Here is a 17,732-nt window from a genome sequence, read left to right as displayed (position 1 = left end):
TTGTGTGACGTCACCGTGTAGTTTTGAAAAGATATAATAATTTAGAGCATTATCCAGAATAAGTTGCGGTTTTATTCATATAGATACTGAAAACATTTCTGCATGGAAAATTCTATCTATATTTCAAGTCTTACCCTGGCTTATTATGGCTTATTTTGGTGCTTTATTCATTAGCACATTATTATGATTTCAAATAATGTGTCTGTATGTCTCTTGTTTTTTTATATGGTTTATAAAAGTAGTCGAAACGATAATGCTGCAAAAAAAATTATAGTCAATTTAATATATGGAACCTAAATAGCTAACAAAATAGCCTATCTAAGTTAAATCGGTTTCTCAATAACACCACCTATCCACCATTACTCTTCATAAAAGATAACTCCCATAAAAAAACACCCTAATTTCCGATAATTTATCACGAAAATTATAACACGAACCTTACTGCGCACACCTTAGCTATCATCCAAGGTCAGACCGTTCTAACACCATAATCAGTTTACATAATCAGAAGATTAAGTAATAATGGGTCCAGTACCCTCGAAAACAGATTAGCATCAGGCCGGCACGCGAAGGTTTGAAAGCTATCGGCCATCATTTTTGTAAGACCCCGTCTCAGCAACTTTTAGTTTTTAGGGTGACGTGGCCAGCAATCTTTGTAAGCGGAGATCCACTTGGGTTATGCTGAGTTAGAAGGATACTTTGGACTATCTGTTGAGGGTATCAAAGTTTATGAAAAGGTTATACTCCTTCCTTATTCTTTAAAGTTATCTAAAGTATTTTATAATAGTGTAATTTTTGGCAGAGTTTCATAATTACATAAGTAATAGCAGATCTAACGTAATAATAGTTAACTTAGCAATAGTTAAGAAATGATTAACTAAAATAATTTTCCGTCTACATTCCGAGCCCCTCTAGTAACTTAACGCTATTTTTGCAAACCTTATTTCGACAAAAAGTACACCACAATTATTAACCCGAGTAGATGAACCATTAACGCACTCGCACATTTGTATGTTAAGCATACAAATGTCCTCGTTAACATCTGTTTAAGTATGTATAATGTTGTCGGCGCAACATGTGACTGGCCAGATTGTCACAGGGCGAGAGTGATTGATCACCTGATTCCCGGAGGCTGTGTGTTACAGCCTGTAATCTCAGCCAGCTCTCTGATTCATGTGTCCCAACCTTGTAAATAGGGTCTTCATCTGAACTCATGGACGTGACTGTCTTGAAATTTGTTTTGTTGTAAAGCTCATGAGACTACGAACGTATATATACCTTTTTTTTTTTTTTTTTTTTTTTTTTGTCAGGGGGGAAAATCCTCATGGACTGTACTCCACCTGGGGCAGGTGGAGGGGTGTGCCGGACTCTTACCGGCTAAAAACCCTACCTGGTGTTGCCTCCAATTACCTGTAAGTAGTCGAGGGCACGGGTATCGCCAAAGCATTCTTCCGCACCCCCGACAGGTATTGGCCCGCCAGATGTTCGAAGGCGGGCCCCGTCACCCTCTGTGGCCGTCACCCAGCGGCCACAGTAACTCCACTGAGAGAGGCGCGCGCAACACAACGCCACCGTCTCGAGGCCTGTTTCTGATCGGACGACAGACGCCCCTAGTCTGTCGTCCGCAGGCCGCGCCCTATGGTGGCCGGAGATCAGCCACCCTGCGACGCCCCCTACGTCTGCTGCGGGTGGGGAGAGAGGTAGCAGATTCTCTCACCCTTTCCGCCGCCTCCTTTAAAACCATCACCTCCTCGCAAAAGGAGGCGACGGCATTCCACTCTTCTTCGCTGCTGACCATGCAAGACACGACGGCCGGCAGCGAAAGATTTCCCGCAGCATCCAGTACCGCAGTTAAATCACGGCGCTGCGTTGCCCATGCTGGGCACTCCGCCAACGTATGCAACGCCGAATCTTCGTTGCCGGTGCCACAATGGTGGCATTCGGGCGTGGGCTCCCGGCCTATGCGACACAGGAACTTTCCGAAACAACCATGTCCGGTGAGAACCTGTGTCAGCCGGAAGCTGAGGGCGCCGTGGCTTCTCTCCAGCCACTCCTTCATTACGGGCCTTATCGCCGCGATAACGGCGTGCCCTGCCGTGGGTCGTGCAAGCCTCTGCTCCCACTCCGCCATTAACACTTGGCGGAGCTCAGCCCTATGCGCCTCAACTTGTCGAGGTGCGAGACGCTCGCCCCGCCCCACCGCTTCCTCGCGCCATGTATAGAGTGACGCGAGGACTCTTCCGTCCATGTCCCACGGCGGAGATCCGGCTAGGAGACATGCCGCTTCGAACGAGATCGTTCGGTAACCCCTTATGACCCTGATGGCCATCGCTCGCTGTGGTCTTCGTAGCGCTGCGCGGTTGCGGGCCGCCAGGGTGTTCGCCCACACTGGCGCGGCGTACAGCGCCATCGCCCTCACGACCCCCATATAGAGCCTCCGGCAGGAGTTGTTGGGCCCCCTGAGATTGGGTAGCAAGCGCGAGAGCGCTGAAGCCGCGGCCATCAAACGAGGGGTTAGCCGCTGAAAGTGCGGCCCGAAGTCCCATCGACTGTCGAGAACGAGTCCGAGGTATTTCATTGTCGACTCGACAGTGATGGTGACCCCTCCTACCACTATGCTGGACCCCGGAGGTGGCTTCTTCCTCGGCCCATGGAAACAAAGGGCCTCAGACTTGTGCAGGGCCACCTCGAGGCCAAGACGTCGGATTCTGCCCACAACCTGTGAGACACTGGCAGTCGCCCGAATGGCCGCCTGGCGGTACGTCTTCCCACGTGCTGTTACTAGCGTGTCGTCAGCGTAGCATATCACGCTGACGCCGTGGAGAAGCGCACCGCGCAGGACCCAGTCGTATCCAATGTTCCACAGGAGAGGGCCAAGAACCGACCCCTGAGGAACACCGCACGTCATCTCTCGACGACCCCATCCTTCTCGACCCGGGTATACGACAGCTCTTTCCGACAAGTAATCCCCGACTATGCGGCGGAGGTACGCTGGCACTCCATGGTAACGGAGCGCCTCCTTGATGGTATTCCAGGGCAAGGTGTTGAATGCATTGGCGATGTCGAGCGACACCGCCAAGACCACCTCGCCCCGGGCGACAGCTTCCTCCGCCAGAACCCTTACGCGCATGATCGCGTCCACTGTTGAACGCCCCTTTCGGAAACCATATTGGTTGTCCGCCAGATCTGGCCCTTCGCTAGACATGTACTGAACAAGGCGGTCGGCGATGATTCTCTCGAAGATCTTGCCCACTTCGTTCAGCAACACAATTGGCCTATAGGCAGATGGTGAATCTGCGGGGCGTCCGTCCTTCCTGAGCAGGATCAGCTTTCCGGTCTTCCACCGGTACGGAAATTGACTCTGCTCCAGACATGCGCTCAGGAGTCCTGCTAGTCGGGGCCCGAGAGCCTCAAAGGCCAGAGCCCATGCTCGGCCTGGAATGCCATCGGGTCCTGGAGCAGTGTTTTTCATGCGAGCGACCGCCGCTTTTAGCTCTACTCGGGTCACATGAGGCACATCGTCGTCGTCGACCTCGGCGTTGGGCACGCTCGAAGGCGGAACCATGGCAGGTGGATTATGCTCCGGCCTCAGGGGGAAAAGCGCACTGACTACATCTGCAAGAAGTTGGGGCTGCATACTCTGGGACAGTGGGGGAGCCCACTGGCGCAACTTGCCCCTTACCATCCGGTAGGGCCGACCCCACGGGTCGCGGTCAAGAGTCGCCAGCAGTTCCCTTTGAGCCTCTGCTTTAGCCTTCACGATGGCCAGCTGAAGAGCACTCTTTGCCTCCCTGTACGCCTCGTAAAGTTCCGCCTCTTCGGCCGACGCTGTAAAGGGCCGACGGCGTCTTCTTCGGCACCTGGCATACTGGCGTCGCACTTCCACGCATGAGATGCGCAGCTGCGCGATCTCCTGCGACCACCAGTATACCTGGCGCCTGGGTGGTATTGGCTGGACTCGGGGCATGGCACTATCGCAGATTTGCGACATGCTCTCCTGAAGCCATTCCGCTTCCTCTTCGATGTTGGCAGGTCTGTTCGGATGATCCAACCAGGACTGCACGATAGCAGCTTCCACGAAAGCCTCCCTGTCCAGCCGTTTAAGTGCCCAGCGCGGGCCCTCTCCGATGGTCCCCGGAGGCGCTTGGACCGGCCCAATTGAGGTAGCACTGGCGACACTGAAGCGAATGTATCTGTGGTCAGATAGCGTCTCCACCTCCTCCAACACGTGCCAGCCCTGGACGCGATTTGCGAGCCCAGGGCTTGCAAAAGTGAGGTCCACTATTGACCCTCCCAACTGTCGCACGCACGTCTGCACGCAGCCCCGGTTCAGGAGAAGTAGGCCTTGCTCGATCGCCCACTCCTCCACTAACTCGCCCCGCACATTTGTTCTCGGGGAGCCCCAGGCGATAGACTTTGCGTTGAAGTCCCCCAAAACGAGAACGGGGCGAGGATGGCTACGACTCACCACCGCGCCCAGCTCTAATAAAATCACCTCGAGGTCAGCAAGTGAAAGGCTGGGGGCGAAGTACACTCCCGCGACTAATAATTCACCCCACACTGCCGTAACATAGCCGCGCCCCCGGGTGACGTCTTCAAAGGGTGGGGTGTCTGCGGCAACTCTTGTTATGAGTGTCACCGAACCGATGCTGTCACACACCCAGTCATCCCTGGGTGGCACATAATACGGTTCGGAGACGACTGCAACGTCTATCATCCACTCCGCCATGCTCTGGAGCAATAGATCCTGAGCCCTGGCGCAGTGGTTGATGTTTGCTTGGAGGAAATTATGACTTAGGTCCATTATTGGGTGTCCATAATAACCTCCTCAGTCCTCGGTGGATCTAGTACCGCAGCCGGTGGTTGAGCTGGCTGTGAGAGACTGCTTGTTTCCATCCTTGTTTCCACTGGGCTATTACTAGCCGGCGGATGAACCGGCTGTGTGGTAGTAGCCCTCCTGGGAGTTCCTCCATTCCTGAGTTTGGGCCTCGCGCAGCGTTTGGCCCCAGTCTGATGGTCGGCTGGTTTACCAAGAGCCGCGCAGAGGACGCAGTGCGGATTGGCAGTGCAGGAGTCAGCTTTGTGTTCGGGCTGACCACAGCGGAAGCACAGTTGGCTGCGATCGACCTCCGAGGTGCACTGTATGCCCACGTGTCCTTCTTCTAGACAGCGGTAGCACCGGTAAGGCTTAATATACCTGCGTATATTCTGTACAAAGAAAATGATAGCGTTATTTATTGAACTTTTCACCCCTATTATATTTTTAAGTTTAGTAATGCATGTGAGAAGAACCAGATAAATTGCAGAATTTATGGTAAAATGATATCCTATTTATAACATATTTTAAGCCTACCCTTCAGTATCTTTCTTCCTATCTTAAAACCTACACATTTTAGAAAAGAAAGAAAGAGAAAGTTCGACACAATTTATCGTCCCAACCATCTATTTTATACAGACGAAGGGATCAAGGCCCGATGTTGTTTTATAGACGAATTGAAGGCTTCCGGAACGATAACCCTCGCAGAACATGTTCTAACAGAAAACAGACTAGCAAACGCCGCTGTCAAAAACCCATAAAATTCCTTGTTTCCCCAAAAAAGGCTGGAGCTAAGGAACAAATTGTATTCACAAAGAATAATGTTTTTTGGCGGATAATACGTGACTTCCCCATCCTCATATTCATCGCAAAGAAATTTTAGACGGACGCGAACTTGGAGCCCCCGTCACAGTTTGTTTAAGAATCGCTCTTTAATGCCGAACACGTTTTCCCTCGCAAAACTAATGGCTTATTACGAACTTTTTTGAGGAAATGAGAGAAAATATTTGTGTCATTTATTTTTTTATTGTTACAGAGGATTGTTTTGCGTTGGTGGGTCGTGAATTTTTATGGTGCTGCTGTCATTCTTGGCTCGTTCTAACGAAGTGTTATTCTAGATGAGATTGCTTTTCGAGAGTGGATTTTGTTCCTTTTATAATGAAAGAATTAAATGGCGAGAGATTTAGTCATTAGCCATAAGTAGAACTAATGCAATGTAGAAGTTTCCGAGTTACTATCTACCCACGGGGTACCTACTGTTTTCCATCTTCACAAGTTCAGTAGGTTTAGTGCGCTGATATTTAAAAAGATAGGTACACCGTAACGTAATGTACTGAGCCAGCAAAATACTCTTCTATAACCCACTAGAAAAGAACCAGATGTTCCAAAGACAAAAGCTAGCACATCTAAGGAAGATCGATGTTGCTACGTCAGTTCTCCAGTACAATAATCTGGACAGTGATTCACGACAGCACGGCAGTGCGACGGCTAACGAACGGTAATCTTTACGAATCGGTCCGGCTTGCTCTGCTTCCTATAAATTAAATTCTTTGGTTTTATTTCTTGGGGCATCCTGGTTTGAAGATCTCTATTGCGATGCAGCAGGATTTTTGTGATGGAACTGGGGATTTGATTTGGATTCTTCCTTTGAAATAAACTAGTTTTTTGTTACAAAATCTTAATCGATTCATCCATTCGGGTAGTACGATGCCACAGACACACAGACACACACACACACACACAAAAATACATATCAAACTTATAATCTGGGGATAAAAATACTACGTATTTTCGTAATCTTTGTAAGAAAACTGTTGCGATTTCCCGTTAATATAATATACGATGACCAGAAATGAATAGACTGAAGTCAAGTCGTACACCTATATGGGTTTATACAGTACATAGACATATATATGTATGTTGGTACTATCAGTATTTGATTATTCATTTATTCGCTTCAGAGTATTGACTTGGATATTTTTAGACTCAGAAATGCTTCGGTAAAGAAAAGCTTTTTACTTAACAAACTACATTTGACAAGTTATTTGTACAAAGACGAATGTTCGGCGACTCGCTACTTCGAGATTAGGTTTCAGAAAATTTTATATTGAAGTTTCATTGGACTAAGGGCTCTTACAGAAAAAAATAGTACTCCTACAGGATTTAGACTAAGTACCTACGTAGTTTATATAAAATTTGATCCACCATCTTCATATATCTTTGTCTAGGTTGTTAGTTTAAAGTTAAGAACTCCTTACTAAGTTGAAATCCAAGCTGAGTGAACGACTTGGATAACACAAAACCAAAACTTAGAAATTCCTTATGAAAGTTCTTTTGTAAACACCCACACAAGTGTATGTTCTAATTTGTAAAAGGTGTGTTTACTGAAATGTTCACTAAATAACTTTAAAGGTACTCTTTGTTCGGAGTAAGTATATTTACATTTCACCTAATTACTTTTCACCAAGGACGACCGCAGCTGACACTATTAATTCCTCAAGGGGATCACGACTGTGAACATATAAACAACACCACTTGAGGAAAAGCCTACATACTTATTTACTGTTGCTATAGGAAAAGCAAACATACGTAACACACTTAAATACGTAAAACTAGAGTAGTAAAAATAATGACTTGTTCATTTAGTGGTTTAGTGTAGACAAGAACTGCTAAACATGGTGTCCTAATGTGCCCAAAGTTCAAAATTCAAGTAAGCAGATTTTTTTATGCAGCTTTATTTTGTGCTTTTCAATTGCAGCCAGAAGTGCTGCTAGTCGATTTCACTATATCTATTCAGACTTTAACATCTGATAAAGTCACCTTGGTTCTTCCAATAGAAATTGATTTTGATCTGATAGGTTTTTGAGACAGTGAATTATATGAGACAAGTTAAATATACTATAATAGTTCATAAACGAGTATTTCGTGCAGCATTCATTAAAATAGTTCCAAAAACAAAGCACCCTACATATGTCGATCAGAACCCTTGTTTAATTCCAACAACAGCGAACATTTAGCCCCTAATGTTGCCGAACACGAATAACAAAGTTAAATCCCGTGACAGGTGTTAGCCATCCATCATGAGAGCTCCGGGGAGATCAGGTGGTGTCCCGAAGATTAAACTGGCCTCACTATGACCTACTAATATGACGAATTCAACACGTGTATAGAACAACAAATAAAAGAGGAAGCTTTTGACGGTTCCGTAATTGAGAATTCTTTGAAGGAATTCTACTCATTTGAATCGTACGCTTGCCTTTCAAAACAAATTACCCTACCATCGTGATTGTATGTCATTTGATACTGCAATTACAGTACACGAAGTTTTCACGATACTTTTGCGAAATATCATTATCGAAAGTAAAGAAAGCATTGCCATTACGGTTCACGACTTGAAGTCGTTTCCTGGATATAGAACAGTCCAATTTCCATCAATGGCATTGGTGTAAGTAGCCGAGACACGTTACGGCTTATTGGCTGCTAATAAAATGGTTCCGAGCGCCTCTGAAAGGCTTTCACATGCTCGCATGAACATTCCGCTCCGTGACGGCATTCAGGGAAAATATTGCTGCAGCGATCGCGTCAATTGTACGGTAGTCAGAGATTCACTCGGAACTATACCACTTGAGATTCAGTTGAGCGTCCATCTTCGTGTCGAGCGGAACGTGCCCCGGTGCGTACCAAGATGCTCTTTTAATTTCAAAGATACGATTTTAATATCATTCCAAGTTTTCTCGTCACGTTGCCGCTACAGAAGTAAAATACGGTTTGTTTATTACTCGCTGTTCATCTCAAGGGGATGATATTTCGTCTTGCAAGTTGTGCAAACTGCGATTCCACTTTGATGTACCAGCTGAGTTGGCTGCAACTTGGGGTACGTGCTATGTTCATACATTTCGAGGCGGCAAGCGTTCTGCACCTTGTGGAGGAATATAAATGTACTGTTTACGAGTTTATGCAGCTAACTCAAAGTTTGTTACCAAGATTTGATATCGCTTTGAATTACATCCGTGGCATGTAGGAGGTTCTATTGTAAGTTATTTTTATCTAGGACGGATATAAATAGGTTAGTATAAGAACAAGTTATGTGTTAGTGGAAAAACCTTCAGAGCTTCGCAACTTCACAGTTTTTGCTCAAAGTATTATCGGAATTTACGAAGCTCCGACGAACTTAGTTACTCGTACAATATTACATGGAAGCACTTTTTTGAATACGAACTAAAATAATCCCCTTAGTTAATCTGATCGGCCAACCGACGTTCAAAAACAAATCTCACTGTCAAGTAATTAATTAAATCGCAGAGCATCTTTCCTACGGCATAGCTCTTTGCATAATTGGATGACCCTAGAGAATAGAATATTTTCTCATTCTCGTAGACGGCCACCATTTGTTGGTTTTATGTGCGAAAAAAAGTGGAAAAAATACCTTTCTTTGATAAATTATCTAGTCAGTTCTTAGAAAATGTCGGAATAATTTGCAGTGGCCAGACTAGCAATTTAGATGATTTTTTCAGGGAAAAGTATAAAAGTTAAAAGTTGTTCGCGTTTAAAAGCAGACTAACGACATAGGCAGTCTTTAGCCGTTGCTTGGAAGTAGGTTAGAAGGCAGGGTTATTGGGGTGCCAACCTCCCCTACTTAATGCAAACGCAGATCCATTCGCTTATTAGTTGTAATGAGTGCTTGGCTAATGTTGTTTTAAGTACACACTTTGACCTTAAGCACTTTTATGACCTACACGACCAATATTTGTATAGCTAAGAAAACAAAACGTTCCTATAGTATATTTTTTTCCTTTTTATTATTTTTAGATGGTTTCGAAAGATTTCCTTTTCTCTCTCAAAACAAAGGATAAAAATCTTGCAATACATAAGAAGATTAAAAAAACATCGGGCAACCAGTAATAATGTCGGGACGGGCTTTAAATTTTGAAGCAGACTTGAAAAATTCAGCAGAACAATAGAGCATTTTATCTCCTGAAATAAAAAGAACATAAATTGAACGTAAAAAGGCGACTTCTCGTTACAACAGTGAGAATAAAAAGGTTCGGCCACCTCGCGTTTTATCGTTTTATGCAAATCAGTTTTTAGCAATTCCATATTTTAGTTGATAATGTATGTTGTAACGTCACACCTGGTTATTAGTTTTTATGATGTTCATAAATAATTCGCATTATTATGGCAAGTACATTTTTTTTATTGCATTTTAAATAACTGTTTTGCTTTAGATACTTGCAATAATTATACAACTTATTTCGTCAATAAACAAAACAAAGCTCGATATCTTATCGACAATGATACGTATCCCTCTAAATCTTGGGCTCACCTCTTCAATAGAGTTTATCTGTCGATTTTAGCACGATATCGACTATCGATTGCGTCTAAATTGGCTCGTGGAGTTGGCGGGATCCGAAAGGATTACGTAAACTCAAGAAAAACACGTTGAAGTATGGAAGTGAGGGAAAATGTAGTACAGGTGACGCTAGACTTCAAATGACATGCTTTTAAGTGCTTCTGGCGGGGAACTGAAAAGTGCTACTACAGCACCGTAATTATCTGTCTACCTAAGTTTTTTGTTTATTAAAAATGTAAAGGCAAATGTTCCTCATATTTTAGTAGGTAGATATTGCATTTCAGAAAATAAAATCCTCATGTACCGACGCTCCAAAACTCATGTCCGAACACAATATTTTAAATCAAGAACAAAGGTAGATAATTATCCTTTTTCCTCAATTCAGGATCCGATACGATAATAAGTCCGCTTCAATTCGAACATAAATATTTTATTTGTATTCCACAATGAAGGTTTTAACGATCGGTATGTCTACTGTCGAAATATCAAAGGTAACATCGTTTGTCATGCCGCTGACAAAATATTTTTCTACAATCCAATTTGATTTTCTCGTATCGAGTTTTTATGTAAATTCAATAATAAAATTGATTTTGCTTTTAACATGTGAAGCGGGAAGAAGCTGAGCTTTTTATTATAGATAAAAGCTTGCTAATGGCTACTTCCTTTTCCTGTAATTTTCGTGGAATATTTAATGGCTTATAGATATTTTATGCATAATATCTAGTACTTCTAGCAGTCTATTAGGATAAGAGTAGTTTTTTACGCCCATTTTTCAGTTTTCCTTGATCGCTGCTTTTAAGACATAAAACTTGCTCTAAGAATTTTCTTTTTTTTATTTCATTCTGTACTTGTTTTTGTGCAAAGTCATTTGATGTAATATCATAGTTGAACAAAGAAGGTTGAAGGATCAAGTGTAGGCACAGGTGTTTCAGGATCGTGTACACTTAAATAATTCCATCTAGGAACGCTTAGACTAGAATGATTTCTGGATTAAATTATTCAAACAAAGAACGCTTTCTGAGGCCCAAACCAATTCTGAGATTGGAACGAATAAATCTCATCATTCAAATAGACCAGGAGTATGGCATGAGATAGGTACGGAAAAGCATTGTTTGCCAGCCCACCTGAATGTTTTATCTCGCCTATAAACAACGGGTAACTTGATCGTCCGGACCGAACAACTTGCTGCTGTGGATTTATCTCGAAAACTAATCACTAGGGCAAACATTGTTCCTCTCCCGTTGACATGATTCTCTTAGTCAGATACATTTTCCGATGGACTGGTTAATGTTTTAGTTGATGTTAATTCGGTATTGAGATTGTTTGGATTTAGAGCAAAATGTTTGTGTAGGATGGTGTTTGTAGTAGATCTGTTCGTCAAAGTTTTACGCTGATTAAGGGACTTCCTATGATTTTGCGGTTACTCTGATAGATGATCTATGACTGATTCTGGAATATTCATATCGAGAATAAAAGTGCGACTTTGTGAAACTTGTCGGGAGCAGTTATTGGAAGGAGTAGTGAGTTAGTAAGTTCCTTGTGTAGTTTAAATTCTTATACCCAGGTAAAAGATATCCACAATATTAATTTTCCGTAAGTTCGTGTACGTATTCTAACGATGGCATCTAACCTTTGGTGAAATCAGTCGCGATGCTCTGTTGCAGATCTAGAACGTTCGACGCTGCTCGTACATAAATTGCTGACGTACAGCCGTCGCGATTCCGTTGCAATAACACGGTTCGTGGGTATTTCGATTATATAGCTCTACATATTATACATACATACATAGTATAGCTACATCAATCAAGATCTACCTGTGTATAAATATCATCTAATTTTAACATGCTCGAACTCATATTTGCTTCGTCTTGAATTTAAATGAAATTATCTACTTGTTCTGTGACTTGTATGTTAATATCAGTAATTGAGATGCCAAATCGAATTCGGAGTTATTATTGACAAGCTTTTTAGTAAATTGATAAATCTAAATTTAGCCAATAGACGGGCTTTGACTAATATACCTAACTACGAAGTATGAACCGGGCTCTAACCTAATTAGACTCATCATAAAAACTTTTTGCACGTTTTGGCGCGGTGCCAAATTCCGAGGAAGATGAAACCATTCGATTTTCACTGTCATTTTGTGTGTTCACTATTATACGTATCGGTTTTGCTATTATTATATACTTGCTTAGTGGTTTTTTTTAACTTGTATTGATAGCTATATTATTTTTTAATATGTAAGGACCTATATACACTTCAAAGCACTTCTCAGTTTTTGGTTCATGTGATATTGAGCTCGCAATGTGGTTTCTCACCACAAAGCAAAGAGCATGTCACAGTCGGAATGGCAGATTTTCCTAGGTGTGTAGAATCTTTTTGCTTATCCAAAGAGGATTGCTTCTTAAGCAGTTTGAGTGTTATTCAGATAATTAAACCCAAGTCAGGTGCAAGCAGTTCTTCTAGCACGAATGTTGGTTCTGTGCCAATTTCTCGTGATCAATGCTAGGATTCTGCTAGCTTGCTACTCTCAGATTTAAGGTCGTTAATAAGACACTTACAGAAAAATATGGCCGCTAAGCTTTGAATTTGCTTTAAGAGCTTAGACCGTTTGGGATTTAGAACCGTTTTTATTCACTGTACCTGCTCTTGTTTTAGTATTCTTGTCTGAAAACTTCCGTAACTAATGTCTTGGAATGGGTTAACAGTTCTTTGAATTTGTCGAAGGCAGCAGTTTTTCTACCATATGTATTTTGCTGTTTTTTTTTCTTATAGACTATTGCAGAACAAACAGCAGACTTCTCAAAATCACAGGGTGTTTTTTGTCTTTTGGGTCCAACTGAGAACTAGCCCATTTTTTTACCATAGAATTGAAAAAAGTAATTAACTACCAGTAATTTTTGATCATCATCATTATTCACGGTCCTATACATAGTTAAAGAAAGTTGCAGCCAAAAATTAAACAGCAATTGTATATAAATCGTGGATGATTTACAACAGATCAGATTTCAAAGTACTACGTTTATTCTGAACACGTATCGCTTTATCTGATCTCGACTGCAATCAGCGTCAGTTTCACCAATATCATTTTGCCGTTCAGAATAATAAATCTAGAAATGTTAAACCAGTCGAATTTACTAATTAGCTTTTGTTTTTGAGATATTGATTTTGTTTAAATTGGCGTATCTATAGTTCGGCCATTCAGAGAATGCGTTCCTGACACGTCGCGATTGAACTGACGACGTAACTTTGCAATGGCGTTGCAGTTACGATAAAAATATTTTTGCTGGTTGTTTACCGTTTTAACAATTGAGGAGCATTAAAACAACATTATTATATCAATAATCAATGAATGTTATTACGTCGTCAGTTCAATCGCGACGTGTCAGGAACGCATTCTCTGAATGGCCGAACTATAGTAGTTATTGTAAAATTTAAAGCTAAGCTTTACCAATAAGATTGGATTGCGGATAATCTGATTAATAGACTTGTTGCTCATGAAGATGAAGATACAAATAAGGCGATAGATGGAAGACAGTGTCGGTTGAAGGAAAGGTTCTCAATTCGGTTGTTTCAGTACACGTAAGGTTTTTCACTCTGCCGTTTGTCTATATATTTATAGCCCTTTACAAATTGTAGGTATACATTCAACACATACATATGTACATGCCACAGTTATTTAATTGGTGTGTTTGCAAGTCATCGGGAAACGTTGATTGATTCTGCAAATGTTTGGTTTGCTTCCCTGCAATAATTTAACAATTTCCCAGAAACGTTTCAGTCAAAGCGTTTAACTGCGTTCAACACCAATTCTCTGAAGCCGTTAACCAAACAATTCAATTTGCCTGAAATAAAGTTGTTAATAACGTACAGCCATAATTTCTTGATGATAGAACCATACAACCTCTTTGTTTGCATAACGGAAAGTTCTTTCAATATCGTTAGACTAAAATACTACCAGAGTACCACACTGCATACTCTTAGTCGGCCGATAGTTAGTACGGACTCATAAATCAGTATGGAAATGAATGATAGTACGTACATTACAAAGATCAGGTACTTAGCCGGTACTAGACCGACTGATATAGATGATGATATGTGATAATGAGATAAATGATTTGATTTGAATTTGAAGATTTCCATTAAGAAAAAAAATGGGTCAAATGTCGTCCCACTGTTTCGTCTACAGTGTGCAGGCATTCTAGCGGAAAGCTTTCAATATCGTGAGACTAATATACTATTAGAATTTAGAATGTATAGGGCAAAGGGCAAATGAACGATCATGATGGAATTTATTCAGTGAAGCGCCCTTATTCAATAAAGGTTCGCGGACAAACATTTGTAGTGCTGTGAATGGCTACAATTGGTTAGTGTGAGTGCGCTCTAGTTTGGGCGCTCCATTGTTCTTTTTACGTTGTTAGGTCATTGCCTTTTTCAATCACAACGTAACCTATTTAAAATCACGCTGTTTTTGTACCTAGCTTTTGAAGTGAAAACAGTTTTTACTAGACTATTTTGGATGTTATTTGTCAATGCTTTTATCTTGATAAATAAAATACATAAGCTTTAATAAATTCGAATGACTTGCAGAAAAACGTACCAATATATTTACTTAGTTAGTGGAAACCCACTCACGACCTTGAACGTTAAAAATGAAATTTCCTTTAACAAAAAGACACAAAAAATAACCTAATTTATTACTGTACAAAACATAGGATCCAATTAATTTCGGATATCTATCCTCGCCGAAGGGATGCAAAGTTCTGTGTGAAATTACATTTGTGCCTTCAAAGTTGTATTAAAGTGAACGTTTTCTGTAAGTCCTGGCTTCGGGCACTTTGCAACTGTCCAAGTACCTTTGTATTGTACCCCACTTAATACTCCCTGTTCACAGTTTAAGGCCCTATCTCGTGTTACGTATATTTCTCTTTTGTTCATGACTTTATGTTTTATGTTTATTGTTCCTTTATATGTATTTGAATATTTGCACTTGCGTATTCCGTTTTCTTTTGGAATTTACAAAAAATTATGTTTGTGGACTTGTATCTATGTATCTACTCATCGTCTGGAAGTCAAATTTCGAGTAAAACTATCTGAAACAGTTAACATTAGAGTTAGCAGACTTTCTTCCCTTTAGGTATACATTTTAAAATATTTTTTCAAAAAGGTTAATACTTTATTTAAACTTACGATTAAAATAATATTCATACTTAACAAAACCAAGCCGACCTCAACATAGTTGGGAAAAAGGCTCGGAGGATGATGACTTAACAAAATATAATAAAACATCACATAGATTTGGTTTTGAATCAAACCCGATTTGGGTACATGTAATCCCTACGTCATTAAAAGTAAAGTCCAAGTTGGAGAGGGATTCCGATTCCCCATTGAGTGTTCAAACTTTATTCAAGTTAGTTTACGTGACAGTTCGCCTATACCTGTGTAATTGTGTGCTGAGAAGTTTTATATTTCTAAAATATTTGTAGAAACATTTTATTTTGCAAACGGGATAAATTATTATTCAAGAAAACATATAACGCCCCGAAGCCTAATTAATAGCGTAATTAAATTTTGATAAAAATGGGATGGAAACAAGATTTCCTTGTGGCATTCCTTGAATTTTTAAAATTTTTGTTGTATTTTTTTGCTCTAAGTTACTTTTCACTGACTGTAGAAAATATAAAATATGTTGGATATGCACTGTCATTAATGATAATCCCTTGACAAATATATATTTGATTATTTTGTTTGTATATACTTGTCAAAAGTCTTTAAGAAATCCAATAGTGTATTTCTATGTGGACACTAAAATAAAAATAGGTCATCTATGATATTGCAGCTCGTTTAAGCCTGGGTGTTGACTGTCGATCCAGGTCGTTTAATATCAACCTTTAACCATAGGACTATAACCGGGTATATTACGGTTAACTGTAATTGTCGGTCGTGTGGCTTCATCCGTGACATCGTAAAACCTTAGTGGTGGTGTCAATTTGACTCTTCGCGCCGTAACTGGGCCATATGGTCCGGCTCATGCCCCTGGGAACTAAGTATGAAGAATAAAGTTAACTTGACCATTAGTAAGAATTGTAACTTTAATAACTATGACAAAGTAAGTTATTTTAAAGAAGATACGTGTGAAATACTTTATTACCGTGGGGATTTTAGATAAATTGAAAAAAAAAAGTTAGCAGGAAGAATAAGGTGTTCAAAATATTTAATTAACTGGTTCACTTATACATTCAAGATGCATATTGTACAATTCTATAGCGAAAGGAGATTTATAGTGTTAAAATTACTTTATGCAATTGTTTTACATCTGTTGGCTGATCAATACTGTTTTAAAATACATTTACCGCTGATTTCCCCTTTCAAACATGTATCTACAAAACCCATTTATTATGTTCCTAAGCAGAAAATCTAAATATACTGCCGAAGATACCATAAATTTTCCAGCATCCATAATCCCCAACCTTCGGGTCATTATCGACTTTTATTATAATAAAGTCGCGTTAAGCTCGTAATTGCTATGTTCAAAAAACTCCGAACATATTACCCGAGCTCGGATGAGAGCTGTAATGGGCTATTTAAAAAGTTTATTGTTTGAGGTACGTGTTGGTAATGACTTGCATGCTTTGCTGGCTCCAATTACTGGCTTGTAGCATTTGTAGCTCTCGCAATCTGAAGCTCGCCCGTTTTCGGATTTTTCATTCCGCTTTCGAATATTTCAACGGTAGCAAGTAATGTTTTTGCGTGGCCATTTACGTAAATATTACCTCATTTACATAATCCTTACTTTTGTAAGAAAGGGAATTGAACGGTTGGAAAGATGGCGGTATTACTTGTTGGGAGTGGAATTAAATGGCGACTGTTTTCAATATTTTGGTTTGTGTGTTACCAGCTCTAACATTACTTAACATTTCAGTTATGTATTTACTATTTTTCTGTTACATATCCAATATTATACCTTTATTCTTATCTCATTACATCATTTTTAAAGGCTCAAGATATTCGAAACGCTCTGGCTAGATATCAAAAGCTCAAAAACTCAAAACATTTTAAATTCCTTCCTCGACTTAATTGTATGCACCCCATAAAAATCCATAGGGAATTTTCAAAGAAATTGTCATTTTTGGAGCGCATAGGAACCACTTTCCTCTTATTTTGCATTTTAAGTTGCAGGTACTTGCATTGAATAGTCTTAGCATACTCCGTCAGCTAGTACGAAGTACGGCCCTTAAGTAGCGTTAAGTGTTTCACATTCATGTCGTCGGGAACAACTTGGCCTTTATTTTGAAATTCTTTCTTACTGTTTTTATCCAAGAACGGAACTCAGGCGATGAAACACAAGTGCTAGTTACGTTTCAAATGGATAGTATTATGAGAATCGCTAGGAATGTTTTAGAATATTGTCCTGTATGTTACTTTCAGTATCTTATTATGTAGGTATATTACGATTTAGAAATACAATTTAGCAAAGTTGTTTAAACCAGTGGAAATCTAGTTAATAGGTACTTATTTTTATTCGTAAGTACGTTTGAGGAAACGAAATGTTTATTGTTGTTTTAG

At 40.7% G+C, this 17,732-nt stretch overlaps 1 protein-coding gene across 2 annotated transcripts in view; it reads left to right on the top strand.

Annotated features, from left to right (window-relative positions):
• The window catches only part of LOC124631315 (slit homolog 1 protein), a 115,022-nt gene that overhangs the window by 28,485 nt on the left and 68,805 nt on the right, over positions 1-17,732 (top strand). The window lies entirely within an intron of this gene.

Source organism: Helicoverpa zea, chromosome 6 (genome assembly GCF_022581195.2).
Source record: "Helicoverpa zea isolate HzStark_Cry1AcR chromosome 6, ilHelZeax1.1, whole genome shotgun sequence".
Taxonomy (NCBI): Eukaryota; Metazoa; Arthropoda; class Insecta; order Lepidoptera; family Noctuidae; genus Helicoverpa; species Helicoverpa zea.
Note: the sequence above shows the minus strand (reverse complement) of the source record. Positions and strands in the feature narration are given on the sequence as shown.